Genomic DNA, 20044 nt, shown 5'->3' on the forward strand with positions numbered 1-20044 from the left:
ACTGGGATTGGAGTTGCCTGTGTTTGTAGAATTGCCTATGTTTGAAGAATTGAGAGAGTTAGGTAGAATTAGATGCTTGAGAGGCAACTGATGTTAAAGCTATTATTCATAACGGCAAGGACGTAAATATAGTTGCATTCCTGAGATAATTATTTAAGATTAGTTATGAGTTGTCAAATACATGATGTCATTTTAAATCAAAGCACTCCCATCACAGATGTCAATGTTTCAAGTATTGGCCTACAATTCACATTGACGAAGATTTGTAAACTGTGCTTATTGCAGCATAAAATATAACATGAAGTATAAGAAGTGATTCCAGAATGGAAATGATGGTAAAAGCTGTTATTGAAATCATGACAACATCAGTGAGATACATCAGCATGTTTACTATCCACTCACTGTTGTTAGAAGAATTGGTGAAGTTGCCTGTGTTTGTAGAGTTGCCTGTGTTTGTAGAGTTGCCTGCGTTTGAAGAGTTGGCAGCATTGGTAGAATCAGATGCTTGAGAGGCAACTGATGTTAAAGCTATTTTTCATAATGGCAAGGACGTAAATATCGTTGCATTCCTGAGATAATTATTTTAGATCAGTTATGAGTTGTCAAATACATTATGTCATTTTAAATCAAAGTACACCCATCACCGCTGTCAATATTTCCAGGATTGGCTTACGCATCATATTGAAGAAGTCTTGTAAACTTATAACATGAAGTATAAGAAGTGATTTCAGAATGGAAACGATGAAAATCACTTTATTGAAATCATGACAACAGTGAGATACATCAGCATGTTTACTATCCACTCACTGTTATTAGAAGAATTGGTAAAGTTGCCAGTGCTTGTAGAGTTGACTGTGTTTGTAGAGTTGCCACTGGGTTTGGAGTTGCCTGTGTTTGTAGAGTTGCCTGTGTTTGTAGAGTTGCCTGTGTTTGTAGAATTGCCTATGTTTGAAGAATTGAGAGAGTTAGGTAGAATTAGATGCTTGAGAGGCAACTGATGTTAAAGCTATTATTTATAACGGCAAGGACGTAAATATCGTTGCATTCCTGAGATAATTATTTAAGATTAGTTATGAGTTGTCAAATACATGATGTCATTTTAAATCAAAGTACACCCATCACCGCTGTCAATATTTAAGGAATTGGCTTACGCATCATATTGAAGAAGATTTGTAAACTGTGCTTATTGCAGCAGAAAATATAACATGAAGTGTAAGAAGTGATTCCAGAATGGAAAGGATGGTAAAACCTGTTACTGAAATCATGACAACAGTGAGATACATCAGCATGTTTACTATCCACTCACTGTTATTAGAAGAATTGGTGAAGTTGCGAGTGCTTGTAGAGTTGACTGTGTTTGTAGAGTTGCCACTGGGTTTGGAGTTGCCTGTGTTTGTAGAATTGCCTATGTTTGAAGAATTGAGAGAGTTAGGTAGAATTAGATGCTTGAGAGGCAACTGATGTTAAAGCTATTATTTATAACGGCAAGGACGTAAATATCGTTGCATTCCTGAGATAATTATTTAAGATTAGTTATGAGTTGTCAAATACATGATGTCATTTTAAATCAAAGTACACCCATCACCGCTGTCAATATTTCAAGTATTGGCTTACGCATCATATTGAAGAAGATTTGTAAACTGTGCTTATTGCAGCAGAAAATATAACATGAAGTGTAAGAAGTGATTCCAGAATGGAAATGATGGTAAAACCTGTTACTGAAATCATGACAACAGTGAGATACATCAGCATGTTTACTATCCACTCACTGTTATTAGAAGAATTGGTAAAGTTGCCAGTGCTTGTAGAGTTGACTGTGTTTGTAGAGTTGCCACTGGGTTTGGAGTTGCCTGTGTTTGTAGAGTTGCCTGCGTTTGAAGAGTTGGCAGCATTGGTAGAATCAGATGCTTGAGAGGCAACTGATGTTAAAGCTATTTTTCATAATGGCAAGGACGTAAATATCGTTGCATTCCTGAGATAATTATTTTAGATCAGTTATGAGTTGTCAAATACATTATGTCATTTTAAATCAAAGTACACCCATCACCGCTGTCAATATTTCCAGGATTGGCTTACGCATCATATTGAAGAAGACTTGTAAACTTATAACATGAAGTATAAGAAGTGATTTCAGAATGGAAACGATGAAAATCACTTTATTGAAATCATGACAACAGTGAGATACATCAGCATGTTTACTATCCACTCACTGTTATTAGAAGAATTGGTAAAGTTGCCAGTGCTTGTAGAGTTGCCAGTGCTTGTAGAGTTGCCAGTGCTTGTAGAGTTGCCACTGGGTTTGGAGTTGCCTGTGTTTGTAGAGTTGCCTGTGTTTGTAGAGTTGCCTGTGTTTGTAGAATTGCCTATGTTTGAAGAATTGAGAGAGTTAGGTAGAATTAGATGCTTGAGAGGCAACTGATGTTAAAGCTATTATTTATAACGGCAAGGACGTAAATATCGTTGCATTCCTGAGATAATTATTTAAGATTAGTTATGAGTTGTCAAATACATGATGTCATTTTAAATCAAAGTACACCCATCACCGCTGTCAATATTTCAAGTATTGGCTTACGCATCATATTGAAGAAGATTTGTAAACTGCTTATTGCAGCAGAAAATATAACATGAAGTGTAAGAAGTGATTCCAGAATGGAAAGGATGGTAAAACCTGTTACTGAAATCATGACAACAGTGAGATACATCAGCATGTTTACTATCCACTCACTGTTATTAGAAGAATTGGTGAAGTTGCCAGTGCTTGTAGAGTTGACTGTGTTTGTAGAGTTGACTGTGTTTGTAGAGTTGACTGTGTTTGTAGAGTTGACTGTGTTTGTAGAGTTGCCACTGGGTTTGGAGTTGCCTGTGTTTGTAGAGTTGCCTATGTTTGAAGAATTAAGAGAGTTAGGTAGAATTAGATGCTGGAGAGGCAACTGATGTTAAAGCTATTATTCATAACGGCAAGGACGAAAATATCGTTGCATTCCTGAGATAATTATTTAAGATCAGTTATGAGTTGTCAAATACATGATGTCATTTTAAATCAATTTACACCCATCACGGCTGTCAATATTTCCAGGATTGGCCTACGCATCATATTGAAGAAGACTTGTAAACTTATAACATGAAGTATAAGAAGTGATTTCAGAATGGAAACGATGAAAATCACTTCATTGAAATCATGACAACAGTGAGATACATCAGCATGTTTACTATCCACTCACTGTTATTAGAAGAATTGGTAAAGTTGCCAGTGCTTGTAGAGTTGACTGTGTTTGTAGAGTTGCCACTGGGATTGGAGTTGCCTGTGTTTGTAGAATTGCCTATGTTTGAAGAATTGAGAGAGTTAGGTAGAATTAGATGCTTGAGAGGCAACTGATGTTAAAGCTATTATTCATAACGGCAAGGACGTAAATATAGTTGCATTCCTGAGATAATTATTTAAGATTAGTTATGAGTTGTCAAATACATGATGTCATTTTAAATCAAAGCACTCCCATCACAGATGTCAATGTTTCAAGTATTGGCCTACAATTCACATTGACGAAGATTTGTAAACTGTGCTTATTGCAGCATAAAATATAACATGAAGTATAAGAAGTGATTCCAGAATGGAAATGATGGTAAAAGCTGTTATTGAAATCATGACAACATCAGTGAGATACATCAGCATGTTTACTATCCACTCACTGTTGTTAGAAGAATTGGTGAAGTTGCCAGTGCTTGTAGAGTTGACTGTGTTTGTAGAGTTGCCACTGGGTTTGGAGTTGCCTGTGTTTGTAGAGTTGCCTGCGTTTGAAGAGTTGGCAGCATTGGTAGAATCAGATGCTTGAGAGGCAACTGATGTTAAAGCTATTTTTCATAATGGCAAGGACGTAAATATCGTTGCATTCCTGAGATAATTATTTTAGATCAGTTATGAGTTGTCAAATACATTATGTCATTTTAAATCAAAGTACACCCATCACCGCTGTCAATATTTCCAGGATTGGCTTACGCATCATATTGAAGAAGACTTGTAAACTTATAACATGAAGTATAAGAAGTGATTTCAGAATGGAAACGATGAAAATCACTTTATTGAAATCATGACAACAGTGAGATACATCAGCATGTTTACTATCCACTCACTGTTATTAGAAGAATTGGTAAAGTTGCCAGTGCTTGTAGAGTTGACTGTGTTTGTAGAGTTGCCACTGGGTTTGGAGTTGCCTGTGTTTGTAGAGTTGCCTGTGTTTGTAGAATTGCCTATGTTTGAAGAATTGAGAGAGTTAGGTAGAATTAGATGCTTGAGAGGCAACTGATGTTAAAGCTATTATTTATAACGGCAAGGACGTAAATATCGTTGCATTCCTGAGATAATTATTTAAGATTAGTTATGAGTTGTCAAATACATGATGTCATTTTAAATCAAAGTACACCCATCACCGCTGTCAATATTTAAGGAATTGGCTTACGCATCATATTGAAGAAGATTTGTAAACTGTGCTTATTGCAGCAGAAAATATAACATGAAGTGTAAGAAGTGATTCCAGAATGGAAAGGATGGTAAAACCTGTTACTGAAATCATGACAACAGTGAGATACATCAGCATGTTTACTATCCACTCACTGTTATTAGAAGAATTGGTGAAGTTGCGAGTGCTTGTAGAGTTGACTGTGTTTGTAGAGTTGCCACTGGGTTTGGAGTTGCCTGTGTTTGTAGAATTGCCTATGTTTGAAGAATTGAGAGAGTTAGGTAGAATTAGATGCTTGAGAGGCAACTGATGTTAAAGCTATTATTTATAACGGCAAGGACGTAAATATCGTTGCATTCCTGAGATAATTATTTAAGATTAGTTATGAGTTGTCAAATACATGATGTCATTTTAAATCAAAGTACACCCATCACCGCTGTCAATATTTCAAGTATTGGCTTACGCATCATATTGAAGAAGATTTGTAAACTGTGCTTATTGCAGCAGAAAATATAACATGAAGTGTAAGAAGTGATTCCAGAATGGAAATGATGGTAAAACCTGTTACTGAAATCATGACAACAGTGAGATACATCAGCATGTTTACTATCCACTCACTGTTATTAGAAGAATTGGTAAAGTTGCCAGTGCTTGTAGAGTTGACTGTGTTTGTAGAGTTGCCACTGGGTTTGGAGTTGCCTGTGTTTGTAGAGTTGCCTGCGTTTGAAGAGTTGGCAGCATTGGTAGAATCAGATGCTTGAGAGGCAACTGATGTTAAAGCTATTTTTCATAATGGCAAGGACGTAAATATCGTTGCATTCCTGAGATAATTATTTTAGATCAGTTATGAGTTGTCAAATACATTGTCATTTTAAATCAAAGTACACCCATCACCGCTGTCAATATTTCCAGGATTGGCTTACGCATCATATTGAAGAAGACTTGTAAACTTGTAACATGAAGTATAAGAAGTGATTTCAGAATGGAAACGATGAAAATCACTTTATTGAAATCATGACAACAGTGAGATACATCAGCATGTTTACTATCCACTCACTGTTATTAGAAGAATTGGTAAAGTTGCCAGTGCTTGTAGAGTTGCCAGTGCTTGTAGAGTTGCCACTGGGTTTGGAGTTGCCTGTGTTTGTAGAGTTGCCTGTGTTTGTAGAGTTGCCTGTGTTTGTAGAGTTGCCTGTGTTTGTAGAATTGCCTATGTTTGAAGAATTGAGAGAGTTAGGTAGAATTAGATGCTTGAGAGGCAACTGATGTTAAAGCTATTATTTATAACGGCAAGGACGTAAATATCGTTGCATTCCTGAGATAATTATTTAAGATTAGTTATGAGTTGTCAAATACATGATGTCATTTTAAATCAAAGTACACCCATCACCGCTGTCAATATTTCAAGTATTGGCTTACGCATCATATTGAAGAAGATTTGTAAACTGCTTATTGCAGCAGAAAATATAACATGAAGTGTAAGAAGTGATTCCAGAATGGAAAGGATGGTAAAACCTGTTACTGAAATCATGACAACAGTGAGATACATCAGCATGTTTACTATCCACTCACTGTTATTAGAAGAATTGGTGAAGTTGCCAGTGCTTGTAGAGTTGACTGTGTTTGTAGAGTTGACTGTGTTTGTAGAGTTGACTGTGTTTGTAGAGTTGCCACTGGGTTTGGAGTTGCCACTGGGTTTGGAGTTGCCTGCGTTTGAAGAGTTGGCAGCGTTGGTAGAATCAGATGCTTGAGAGGCAACTGATGTTAAAGCTATTATTCATAACGGCAAGGACGTAAATATCGTTGCATTCCTGAGATAATTATTTAGGATCAGTTATAATAATAATAATATAATAATAATAAAATTTTATTTATAAGCGCCTTTCAAATAACACAAGGACACTTTCCATAACAGCAAAGGAAAAAAAAATGTTAATAACAGTACTAAGAAGAAAATTAATAATAATCATGATCATAAAAGCAGCTAAAAAAAACATTACAATGAGATAACAGAGTATAAAAGAACTAAGCATTTAGAAAAGCAATCTTAAAAAGATAAGTTTTTAGATGTCTCTTAAAAGTAGATAATGAAGGGCATGTGCGAAGATGGATGGGAAGTGAATTCCATGACTTAGGGCCAACAACACTGAACGCTCTTCCACCATATGTGCGAAGCCTAGAGGGGGGTATAGACAGTAACTGAGCATCGGCAGATCGAAGTGAGCGTGTTGGACAATATCTTTGTATCAGAGAAGAAAGGTACTCAGGAGCCATGCCATGTAAAGATTTATAAACCAAAAGAAGAACCTTAAACTGTATACGGAATTGGACAGGGAGCCAGTGTAGCTCATTGAGCTTTGGAGTAATGTGTTCCCAGGATCGAGTGTGTGTGAGGACCCTAGCTGCAGAGTTCTGAACATACTGGAGCTTCTTCAAGCTGCTGGCAGGAAGCCCAACTAAGACTGAATTACAATAATCTAGTCTGGATGTAATGAAGGCATGTATAAGGGTTTCTGCTACAGTGTCTGAGAGAGAAGGGCGCAACCTGGCGATATTCTTCAGATGAAAAAAAGCAGTTTTAGTGATGTTATTAATATGAGCTTCCATGGAAAGTGATGAATCAAAAATAACACCAAGATTGCGGACCTGAGCTACAGAGGATGTAATAAAATCTGGGATAGACAGTATGGGTTGATCAAGCTTCTTAAGAGTGGTTGGTGATGCAATAAGTATGGCTTCAGATTTATGGGTGTTGAGTTTAAGGAAATTCTTTGTCATCCATTTTCTAATATCAACCAGACAGTTTACTAACGTATCTGGAGGTAGTTGGTCAGAAGGCCTGGTGCAGACATATATCTGAGTGTCGTCAGCATAGCAATGGAATTGCAGACCATGCTGCCGAATGACCTCACCAAGTGGTAGAATATAGATAATAAAGAGAAGGGGGCCAAGAACTGAGCCCTGAGGAACACCAAAAGGCAGGGACGAGCTGCCAGATTTATAACGTCCCAAGGTAATAAATTGTTGCCGATCAGTAAGATATGACCGAAACCAAGAAAGTGCCATGCCAGTAACCCCAGTCCAGGTCTTTAGCCTATGTAACAATGTTTCATGACAGACTGTGTCGAACGCTGCAGTAAGATCAAGCAGGACCAGCACAGTCACAAGGCCAGCATCAGCTGCCAACAAAAGGTCATTCATAACCCTCACCAGAGCAGTTTCCGTACTATGGTTTGTTCTAAAACCCGACTGAAATTGATCGAATAGGTTATTGGAAGCCAGGTGTTCTTTGAGTTGGGCAGAAACTGTTCGTTCAAGCAGCTTACTAAGAAAAGGGAGGTTGGATATAGGTCGGTAGTTGTTAAAGTCATCTGGAGTAAGTCCGGGCTTCTTGAGGACAGGGGTGACGGCAGCCATTTTAAAAGAGGATGGAACAGTGCCAGAGCTGAGAGAAGCATTAATAATCTTGGTGATTAGTGGACAGAGTGAAGACTGACAGGCTTTAACTAGGGGGGTGGGCAGGGGATCCAGAATACAAGTAGTAGATTTAGAAGCCAAAATAGACTTGGCAACAGTGCTCTCGTCAACCAAATGAAAAACAGAGAGATGACTGTTAACGGAAGGACAAGATTCTATGAGATCTAAATGGGAAGAAGCAGGCTCAAACTCTGAGTATATATTGTTAATCTTCCCGTGAAAAAATGACATGAAACCACTACAAAGTTCCAATGAGGGGGTTAAGGGGAAACATTTAGCAGGTTGTAATAGTTTATTAATTGTAGCAAAGAGTGCCCTAGGATTTCCCATGCAGTTACTGATCTTAGTGGTGTTAAAGTCTGTCTTTGCTTTCTTTAATGCAGTTTTATATTCCAGAATATATTCCTTATAAGCCTCCATGTGAACTGTCAGCTTAGTTTTCCTACAGAGGCGTTCCAGCTGTCAGCCTCTCACTTTCATTTGCCTAAGGTTAGGAGTATACCATGGAGCAGGGTGCCGAAAGGTCACAGTCCGTGTTCGGAGAGGTGCATGTAGGTCGAGAGCGTCAGAAACAATGCTATTGTAATGACTGATCAAGGTGTCCTGAGAAGTTAAAAATTGAGGAAGAGTAAACTGGTCTAATGTATTCATAAAGAGAGTGGGACTGACATTTCTTATATTCCTAAATGTGATGCTATGAGGAGTGAGAATTCTCTTAAGCTCAGGAGGGAGCATAAGCTCAAACACAACTGCTCTATCGTCAGAGATCTGAAAGTCGTAAACGTGCAGATTAACGAGAGGAACAGAAGGTGTAGTACAGACCAGATCGAGGATATGCCCCTTACTATGAGTAGCAGAGGTAACATGCTGAGTGAGGTCAAAGCATTGTAGCAAATTAAGAAGATCAACAGAATGAGCACATTTTGAGTCAATGTGGATATTGAAATCACCCAGAAGAATTATAGAAGGAAAAGAAGAATAGAGTGAAGTGAGCAGTTCAGAAAGCTCAGACAGGAAAGTAGAAACAGGGTTAGATTTAGGTGGGCGATAGACCAGTAACAGTAATAAAGGCTTTGACCCAGTAAATTTCAAAGCAAGGCATTCAAAGGATGACGTAGGATGAACAGACACTGGATGAACCCTGTAGACAGAGCGATGTAGGACAGCAAGTCCACCTCCACGTCCAGTTGTACGAGGCATATCAATATACTGAAACTCCGGGGGTGTGGCTTCATTTAGTGCCAGAAATTCGCTTGGTTGCTGCCAAGTTTCGGTCAACAGAATGAAGTCCAGATTATTATCCATAATTATATCAGGTATCAGAGATGCTTTATTGTTCAGGGAGCGTACATTAAGTAATGCAAGCTTCGTACAGGGAGCAGAGACTTGCGAAGTAGAGTAGTCAGAGATCCTGGGGACTTTGAGCAGTACTGAGTGGTCCAGTGAGCGACGTATTCTAGGGCCACGGCGAATTAAAGATGAAACGCGGGGAATAAATCCAGTCAGTGCAGGTTGATAATCCAAAATTGGTACCCATGGGCGTAGACCACGGTGACCACGGTGAATATACCGCGGACGACGAGATATTCCCATACTGAAACAGTTCTGTGATACGTCCGGTAGAAGTCTGTGGTTTGTGTTTTTGAGCCATAAGAGTTCATGAACAGTGTAAGAGATTACCATGACGATGAGATAAAAACACACAACAATCAAAGTGGCTAACAGCTGGCTAATAGAGCGCATTCTAGCATACCATTGATACACCGCCAAGTTAGAAACACCACGTTAGCCTACAGATCACAACCACAGCCATACGACATGACGGAGCAGTTAAAACAACTCAGCAAGACGTAGAAAACTTACCACCACAACATGCGAGAGAGTGAAAACTTACTCGTATGAAGCACGGTTAGCATCAGGCAGGGTGTGAACGAGAAAGCTCGTGTTCAGCAGGTAACAATAAGTATGAGAGCAGCAGCAGCACAGCAACAGCAGATAAACAGCCACAGTCGTGTTGATAATTCACCAGCAAAGTTTCACAGCGGGTAATCACACCGTTCCGAACACACCAAGCAGAGAGACACACGCAGAAAACTCCAATTTAAACATAAACGAACAAACAAAACCCGGCGCAAAGCGGCAACCAAACGCGCACAGCGTACTTGCGAACCGGAGACCATCGAGGGAGAGGTAGAGTCAATTTACACCCATCACGGCTGTCAATATTTCCAGGATTGGCCTACGCATCATATTGAAGAAGACTTGTAAACTTATAACATGAAGTATAAGAAGTGATTTCAGAATGGAAACGATGAAAATCACTTCATTGAAATCATGACAACAGTGAGATACATCAGCATGTTTACTATCCACTCACTGTTATTAGAAGAATTGGTAAAGTTGCCAGTGCTTGTAGAGTTGACTGTGTTTGTAGAGTTGCCACTGGGTTTGGAGTTGCCTGTGTTTGTAGAGTTGCCTATGTTTGAAGAATTGAGAGAGTTAGGTAGAATTAGATGCTTGAGAGGCAACTGATGTTAAAGCTATTATTCATAACGACAAGGATGTAAATATCGTTGCATCCCTGAGATCATTATTTAAGATCAGTTATGAGTTGTCAAATACATGATGTCATTTTAAATCAAAGCACTCCCATCACAGATGTCAATGTTTCAAGTATTGGCCTACAATTCACATTGAAGAAGATTTGTAAACTGTGCTTATTGCAGCATAAAATATAACATGAAGTGTAAGAAGTGATTCCAGAATGGAAATGATGGTAAAACCTGTTATTGAAATCATGACATCAGTGAGATACATCAGCATGTTTACTATCCACTCACTGTTATTAGAAGAATTGGTGAAGTTGCCAGTGCTTGTAGAGTTGACTGTGTTTGTAGAGTTGCCACTGGGTTTGGAGTTGCCTGTGTTTGTAGAGTTGCCTATGTTTGAAGAATTAAGAGAGTTAGGTAGAATTAGATGCTGGAGAGGCAACTGATGTTAAAGCTATTATTCATAACGGCAAGGACGAAAATATCGTTGCATTCCTGAGATAATTATTTAAGATCAGTTATGAGTTGTCAAATACATGATGTCATTTTAAATCAATTTACACCCATCACGGCTGTCAATATTTCCAGGATTGGCCTACGCATCATATTGAAGAAGTCTTGTAAACTTATAACATGAAGTATAAGAAGTGATTTCAGAATGGAAACGATGAAAATCACTTCATTGAAATCATGACAACAGTGAGATACATCAGCATGTTTACTATCCACTCACTGTTATTAGAAGAATTGGTAAAGTTGCCAGTGCTTGTAGAGTTGACTGTGTTTGTATAGTTGCCACTGGGTTTGGAGTTGCCTGTGTTTGTAGAATTGCCTATGTTTGAAGAATTGAGAGAGTTAGGTAGAATTAGATGCTTGAGAGGCAACTGATGTTAAAGCTATTATTTATAACGGCAAGGACGTAAATATCGTTGCATTCCTGAGATAATTATTTAAGATTAGTTATGAGTTGTCAAATACATGATGTCATTTTAAATCAAAGTACACCCATCACCGCTGTCAATATTTAAGGAATTGGCTTACGCATCATATTGAAGAAGATTTGTAAACTGTGCTTATTGCAGCAGAAAATACAACATGAAGTGTAAGAAGTGATTCCAGAATGGAAAGGATGGTAAAACCTGTTACTGAAATCATGACAACAGTGAGATACATCAGCATGTTTACTATCCACTCACTGTTATTAGAAGAATTGGTAAAGTTGCCAGTGCTTGTAGAGTTGACTGTGTTTGTAGAGTTGCCACTGGGTTTGGAGTTGCCTGTGTTTGTAGAGTTGCCTGTGTTTGTAGAATTGCCTATGTTTGAAGAATTGAGAGAGTTAGGTAGAATTAGATGCTTGAGAGGCAACTGATGTTAAAGCTATTATTCATAACGGCAATCCACTCACTGTTATTAGAAGAATTGGTGAAGTTACCAGTGCTTGTAGAAATGGTGGAGTTGATCGAGTTAGTAGAATTCGATGGTTGAGAGGCATCTGATGAATTGATAACTGTACACAGACAAGCTAAGAAGCACAAACTAATGTAAGTACACAGACACAGGCAAATGTCTAGACCAACACTGAGACACTTGACAGAGGAGTCTGTGCAGACCGTGACAGGTAGTTATAAACAAGAAAGTGAAAATGAAATAGCATTGGAGTATCAAAAAGAGAAGTGAGATTAAAATCAGATTCTCCCAACAAATGAAACAGCAGTGTGAATGCGGTGGATCTGAGGGAAGCCTTACCCATCAGGAACAGAACTGACAGTACAAACTTCCAGTCCATTTTACCGTCTCTAAATTAAAACAATTATTATTATTATTATAATAACAATTATCAACAATAATAATAATACTCAATCATAATAACAACAACAATAATAAAAGTGCAAGCAGATAATAATGATTGAGATTATAAATTGAAAAAAAATATTACACTTCATCCAAAGAAAACAAAAGTGAAAGTTACATTTAAATAACTTTAGAATAACCTAGTTTTAAAAGCTGTATTTTCCTACTGAAATGTAGCACATTATACTTTTGGAACATAATATTGTGAGTAAAAAACTTTTCATTATTTTGTCTACAAGCCTCTACACACCTTTGTATATCAACTTACTCTGAAAATTCAGACTGACAATGAATATTCTACAAAGTGTATTTAAGGGAAAGCCACGCGGTTACTCACCTGTATTCCCAGGTAACAGTGTTTTGAGAGATATATGAAGTTACTGTTCTCAGTCCAGCAACAAATGCAAGGAGAGAACAGACACATTAGCTTTTACACAGAGGAAGTCATCTTGCAAGTATCAAATGGGTGGTGTTTGCCTGACAAACTTGAAAAACAGTATAGTTAAGTTGGCTTTGCTTTCTGATACCCTTTTACCGGTTTTGCTTACTTCACCCATCAGGTTATATGAGTCTGCCTGGTGTCTGCCATGTGTTTTATCAGAATGTTAAATCAATCATTGCAATCATCGTTCTTCATTCATGGAGAGTGGGGGTGTATTTACAGTGGTTATGCTATCAAAATGATCGACATTCTTCAAATTAATATTGCTGACGGAGTGAACGAGACTGGCGAGACATAATGAAAATACTTGACAGACTCACAAAAGACAACAACAACACAGACAAGAGCATATGCACACACATGGGAAATTCCATAAACAAACACCACAAACTAAAACAGGCAAAACAAAAATTTAATAGGGGCAAAATACACAAAACAAACATGAAGATGGCCAAGATATGTCTATAAGGCCAAGATTATAGACAATTGGGCCACTACAAATTTTTTTCATATCCCATGAAAGATTCCTATAGATACTACAGATTCCAACTTCTTTACTATTGTCTCAGACTGGCTAATTGAAACCTAGCATTTTACAACTTAACAAATTTTTTTCCTAATGTTGAAGACATTCCTAAATGTATTGAAAAAAATGCTGATGTTCACAATGCTGTAGTACAAGTTCTATTCACTGAGCAGCTAGTAAGAGGTGGTCACATGCATGTGGAGATTTTTTGTTATACATGCACATGCATCGTGTGCAAGACAAACCCTGGAATCCATTTGTTTTGAAAGTTTTCCAAAATGTCACCTTAGCAGTTTGGGAAGAAACTGATTGGCAAAGAGGTGTGTGTGTTGTGTGTGTCACACACACACCACTTTGCGTGGGTAAAATTGCTCTCACAGGCAGAGAGATCTGCTCAGGCAAGCAAAACTTCTGTCGCACCCAAGTATAGAGCTGCTCGTGCGAGGAAAATTTGTCACAGCCTAGTGTCTTCTTTCCATTTGGTTTTAAGTTCCTGCTCATGCAGCAGATAATTTCATTTTTGACATTTGTGGGAGGGACCCAAACTGGATTGGCTACAGCTGTTTTCCCAGATGTGAATCGTGATTGGCTGTTTGTCAGTGTTCCTCATAAGCACTTTCATGAAAAACCCAACCAACTTCAAACCAAAGAAGGCCAACTTCACTATAACTTTACTATATTTAATTTCATTTTCATTTCATTTCATTTCATATAACAATGGAGCTACATGCAGAGCAGCATGTACGTACCTAAATCTATCTTTGTGATTATTATTTGGTACGAATCAATATTAATAATTGCTAATGTAACTGCGTTGTGTTGGATGGTAGACTCACACATTCGTTTCCAGACTCGGTTTATTTTATACAGATCTGACAAACAGAAAGAAAGCGTCGTCACTGCCAGCGCAGTAGCATTCACTTTGGAATGTTTGCATTGCTGTGGCGCTCATCCACTGGGGCAATTCTCACTAACATAAAATATAAAATTTGAATAAAACAAACATATACCTGACAAACAGAAAGAAAGTGTCGTCACTGCCAGCAAAGTAGCATTCACTTTGGAATGTTTACTAGGAGGGGGGGAGGGGGAGTGCAGAAATTAGCTGCACGCCAACTAGCTATCTGACCGCACAACTGAAAAGTATTCTACATATACTAACAAAGGAAAACACGATGACAGAAATACTAATACAGACACTAAATACATTTTTACAAAGAATGACTAACAATAGACAAATAATTACTATTTATTACAGATTAGTAATTGTTTAGTATAGCACCGCTACTATCATGTGCGCCTTACCGTTGCTGTGGCGCTCATCGACTGGGGCAATTCTAACTTAAACACCACCCCACGTCGGTGAGCATGCACACAGCAGCCAATCACATTAATAGTATCCATGTTTGCTGACCTACAAGTGGAATTAACCACTAACCCGTCACACTCCCCCTCACTGAATTCCGCTTGCTCAGCACCAGCAGTGACTAACGCAGGTCAAACAAATCAGGCAAAGTATCCATACTCCATACATGTGGCCATAAAAAAAAAAACAACAACAAAGGAAAACAAACAGACAACCAACAACAATAGTCCAGGAGGCATCAGACAGCTACATACTAGTCTTTAAGTGTTTCAGTCTGAAGATTATTCTCTAAGAGAAATAGAAGGAGAAGGGGTTAGCTACTCCCCTAAACCAACACAGATAAACATGCCTCTATACACAAGCTCCTGGGGGTCTGACGACAGCTGAAGCACAGGTCAAGGTCGCATCTTCAGCACCAGAACAACCATCCAAGGGATCAATGGACCACCGGAAAACATCCTGCACTTGTCCTGGATGCACGGCCGCCGCCTCCTTGAGGAGCATCGTGTAGGGGACTCTCGTCAATCGATGTAGTGCACTAGGCTGGACAAAAGGCTCTCTGCTTAGTGCATCAGCAACAATGTTCCTAGGACCAGGTATGTATTTGATGTCAAATTCATAAGGTGCCAACTTGGCAACCCACCTCTGTTCACAGGCATCCAGCTTGGCTTTTGACAAGATATAAGTCAACGGATTGTTGTCCGTCCAAACCGTGAAGGGGTGACCCCATAACCAATAATGGAATTTGTCACAAATAGCCCACTTCATGGAGAAAAACTCAAGGCGATGCACTGGATATTTTGACTGTGCATATGTGAGGGACTTACTAGCGAAAGCAATTGGTCTCGCTGTCAACTCCCCTTCTGGCACCTGAGAAAGCACAGCACCTAGCCCATTGCCGGAAGCATCCACTGAAAGCAGGAACAGCCTGCCAAAGTCTGGGTGAGCCAATACAACTTGCTTTAGTAGTGCTCGCTTCAATGCATGGAAAGCTTGTCTGCACTCAACGGTCCAGTCAACTGCAGACAGAGTCCTACAAGGTGATCGCCTCCTCCCCTTTCTGCGAGGGGCTTGGTTACCAGTTGTCAGCTCAAACAGAGGTTTTGCTATAGAAGAGCATCCCTCAATGAACTGCTGATAAAACACAACCATCCCCAGGAATGACCTCAGCTTCTTCTGAGAAGGGACTCATGAATTCTCCTCCATAAGGTCTTCTTCCATGATGGCAGTGATAGCTTTTACCTTATCGGGGTCAGTAGCGACTCCATCTGCACTAACAATATGGCCCAGAAATTTCACTGACTTCCGAAGGGAGTGACACTTTTTAGGAGCCAGCTTAAAATTGTGTGCCTTGAGTCGCTCAAAAATCATCCCCAAGCGCTGCAGAGCTAACTCCTCTGTGGGGGCAAACACCAAAACATCATCCAGGTAGCAGAGTAAACTGAGAAAGTTCTGATCTCCAAAAACGCCCAACATCATGCGCATAAAAGTCGCAGGGCTGTTGCATAATCCTTGTGGCATCCAGGTATATTCATATAAACCAAATGGTGACGTAAATGCAGTGAATTTCTTGTCATTCTCATGAACTTCAACATTGAAGTAGCCAGAAGTGAGATCCATTGTAGAAAAGAACACATTCCCACCCAAGGCAGCTAGAGCATCAGCTTGATGTGGCAGCGGGTGAGCATCCTTGATGGTACGCGATTTGAGGCAGCGAAAGTCAGTGCAGATTCTAAGATCTCCAGATTTCTTCCAAACTAAGACAAGTGGTGAAGCAAATTCACTAGTAGACTTTCGTATTATCTCTTGCTCCTCCATCTATTCCAAAGCAGTTTTCAGTTTCACATAATGACTAGGTGAAAGGCGACGGTAAGGTAGTTTAAAAGGCTTATCATCAAAGAGTCAAATGTAATGATAGTACCCACTGACATTCCCACAATCTAACTTGTGCCTTGAGAAGATGGACTCATGCTCGGAAATCAGCTGGACAAGCTTGCTCACGATGCCAGGAGATGCCTGACAAGACTCAATGTCAATATCAGAGAGTCCCAACTCGTGCAGAGCAGAGTGAAATGACTGCAGTGGTCCCCCTGGCTGTTGCTCTCAATATGTTGGAGAAGACTGTCGTCAGTCAGTCTGGACATACCATACATCGTTTGCTGCACGTGTTGTCCCAAGGGTGTTGAAGACCCTCTATGTCTAGTGAAGGAGTCACTGTTGAAGTCCTCCAAAGCTACACAAGGCACCACATCAGCAATCTTTGCGTTACGTCTCAGGGTTACAGACTTCTCTGCAAGATTAATGACTTTCACCAGAAGCCACCCATCGCTCCTTAACAAGGCCACCGTTCTCCCCACCAAGACTTGTCTAGGCGCTGACCTTGAACTACTGGGCTCAATGATCACTGCACTTCCAGCTGAGATAGATTTTGTGTCCCTCATCCTGGCCCACACTAAATGCTCCCGCAGAGGCTCCAGAACAACAGCCTTCTTCAGCCTCAGTGAACCAACCCTGTCGGGGGCTTCACCACCTCTCCATCTCTCAACATTCGCCAACAGGTCGACCAGCTTAATTTCTTCATTACTACGATGCATAGTATTACACGACCCTACCTGAAAATAACCCGATGACTTCAGTTGACTAATTAAATGTTTCAGAAGGTTGCTGCCCAAGATGAGGTCTTCCGTCTGTCCATCTACCACCAGAACCAGGACAAGGACACGACAATCATACACCTCCATCACCAACTCACATACCCCCAGAGGGTGAGTTCTTGACCCCCCACAACCAATCAAGATAACGTCAGTAGGGCTCAAGGAGGAACTCGTCAACACGTCCTCCTTTAATAGCTGCTGCAGAGCGCTGGACTTCAGAGTGCATGCCATTGACCCACTATCATGCATGGCTTTCATTTCAACTTTTCCCCCAACTTAAACTTTGGTGTAGAACCGATCATCATGAGCAGCGAGTCTCTGTATGCATTGCACTATAAAATTCCCTTGCGCACTCTCCTCACAAGCACCGTTACAGGCAGATTGCAGGTCAGTGTCACCAGTCCAAGGGGGATCCGAACCTGGCCCAGCACACACCCCCTCTACATGCGGGTCAGTTCATTTTCCAAAGATCTGGAAGCAGAAGTGGCGGGGGGCGCAACACCAGGCTGAGCAGTTTGGGCCTTGGGGCATTCCATGCGTCTATGGCCAGCGTCATGGCAAAAATAACAGAGTCGGCTCGACCTACAGTGAAACTGAGTAGTGTGTTCCTCACTTCCACAAACCTCACAAGGCGACATAGCCCTCAATCTCCCAGCCCGAGCATGTCTAAACCCTTGATTAGGACTCCCCTCTGATTGGAATGGCCGTTGTTCTCTTTAACATCTGCTCTTTAACATCAGCGGCTGACCACTGGGACAGAGGCCTGCTCTTAAAAATCAGTGACAAGTCAGGGTCAGGGCAATGCCTGATAAACATAGCAGCCACTTCACGTGAGGGGTCATCAATCATTTTGTGCCGCTGTCTAAGACAGTCTTCAGCAATCTCCATAGCTCGGTTAAGCCACAGCCAATAGTCAAATGGGAGTTCATCGGACAGGGGCAGAGTCACATAAAAGTCAGCTAATGGCATACTAGAGAAGGAAGTGTCACCAAAATGTTGTATAAGCATGTCAAATATAGGGCTGGGCCCCCTAGAGAGATCAGTCGAGGGATTGCTACGCAAACTCGCCCTTACTATGTCCCTAGCCCACCCCATAAGCCTACCAATGACTTCATCTGCCTGCTCCACCACTGGAATCCCTCTCTTATGCAGATAGATCATCATCATTTCTTCCCACTCATGCACTGTACATTTCTCAGATCCATCTCCCCGAAAATACTCAGGTGCTTTTATATTCGACTTTAAAACAAGGCCCAAACTAGTCAGGTCAATGCCACCCAAATTGGAAGCACATCCAGTATTATCTGATGTTGCCCCAATACCTCTAGATTCCAAACAAGATACAATGCTCTCACCAATGGAATGGCCAATTCTCTGAACCACTGTAGTTATAACATCAGCAGTGCCCTCATCAAGCAGATGATCATGTGATGGATCTTTGTGATCAGATGAGGGCTCAAGAGAAGGCATGGATGTGGACGTGACAGGAAATCTAGAAAAACCCTGTCCCACTGACGGCACAGGTGTAAACCCCAGTGAAGCATTCCCCATTCCAGCACCATTAACACCAGCCATCACTGCAGTAATGTGGCAATACTCACACAATTATAAGCAAACAACAACAACAAAAAAATCTGTCTCAAAACAGACAAAAACAACCAAACCAAAATTCAGGTTCAGTTCTGCCATGTATGTATATAAATAACTATAATGCTATGAGACTTAATCCTACACCCCACACAGCAAATGCTGACTACTATAGTATCATATACTACAGAACTGGTTTACTCCAGTTATCCTCCTTGATAACCCCTCAGATAAGAAAAAAAGAAGAACGATGTGAAGGGAAAAAATATAAGTGCTTCTTACCAGAGCACTGAGTTCTTACCAGAGCACTTGAGTTCTTACCAGAGCACTAACTCAGCTGATACCACTTGCCGTTGTTCTTAAATTGTATGTCTGTCTATGGTTATTTGTACTTCTTGGCAAATGCCTAACTTGCAAAACACTAGGTAATGATACTGACTCCTGTAGTTTAGTGGTAGTCTGACTCAATGGTGTCTTGAATTCTGGCCTATCTGTACTATGTCCTAGGATGTATTCTGTGATCAGAAGCAAAGCACTTTGTAAGTCGCTCTGGATAAGAGCGTCTGCTAAATGCCGTAAATGTAAATGTAAATATGTATATGTATACACACGATTACTCATTCTCACATAAAAAAAAAAAAAAAACCAATACTACACCCTAGTGGCTGAAGGCGTAATTGCAACCAACATATCTCGAAAAAGTCTCATTTGAAGTGACGGCTACCAGCACGGAGACAGTTGACAATTGACAATCCATTGAGAAAGTCTGCAGGTGGTCCTCCGCATGTCTGATAAGTCGGGTCACGGCACCATTGTAACTGCGTTGTGTTGGATGGTAGACTCTGTTGGAAAAAAGAAATTTAAAGGTGAATAACTTAATGTTTTCCTGAAAGGCTATGGAAGAGCAGAAGTGAGAAGGCCTCAGTGGCCTTGAGGAGAATAGAATGGGCCTATTCAGTGTAAGCTGCAAAACAAGCAGTTTGAGATAAGGAGATGGACGGCTAGTGAGGAGCAGGGGGGGCTCTAAGGAAGAGTAGCAAAGGTGGGGGCAGATATTGAAACTTAGAGAAGAATCGAAACTTAGAGATGAGGTATAAAAGGGAGGACATCGCCCAGCACGAGGACTTTTTGCTTGGAC

General features: G+C 40.2%; 1 long non-coding RNA gene across 1 annotated transcript; it reads right to left on the minus strand.

Moving 5' to 3' along the window:
• Positions 1–11886: 11886 nt before the first annotated feature.
• Positions 11887–13946, minus strand: LOC143525893 (uncharacterized). The gene is made up of 3 exons (XR_013133756.1): positions 12669–13946; positions 12227–12276; positions 11887–12002 (listed from the first exon to the last, which is right to left on the minus strand). It is a non-coding gene; the product is annotated as an uncharacterized LOC143525893 (long non-coding RNA).
• Between the last annotated feature and the right edge of the window lie 6098 nt (positions 13947–20044).

The sequence above is a fragment of the Brachyhypopomus gauderio genome, chromosome 1 (assembly GCF_052324685.1).
Source record: "Brachyhypopomus gauderio isolate BG-103 chromosome 1, BGAUD_0.2, whole genome shotgun sequence".
In the NCBI taxonomy this organism is placed as follows: domain Eukaryota; kingdom Metazoa; phylum Chordata; class Actinopteri; order Gymnotiformes; family Hypopomidae; genus Brachyhypopomus; species Brachyhypopomus gauderio.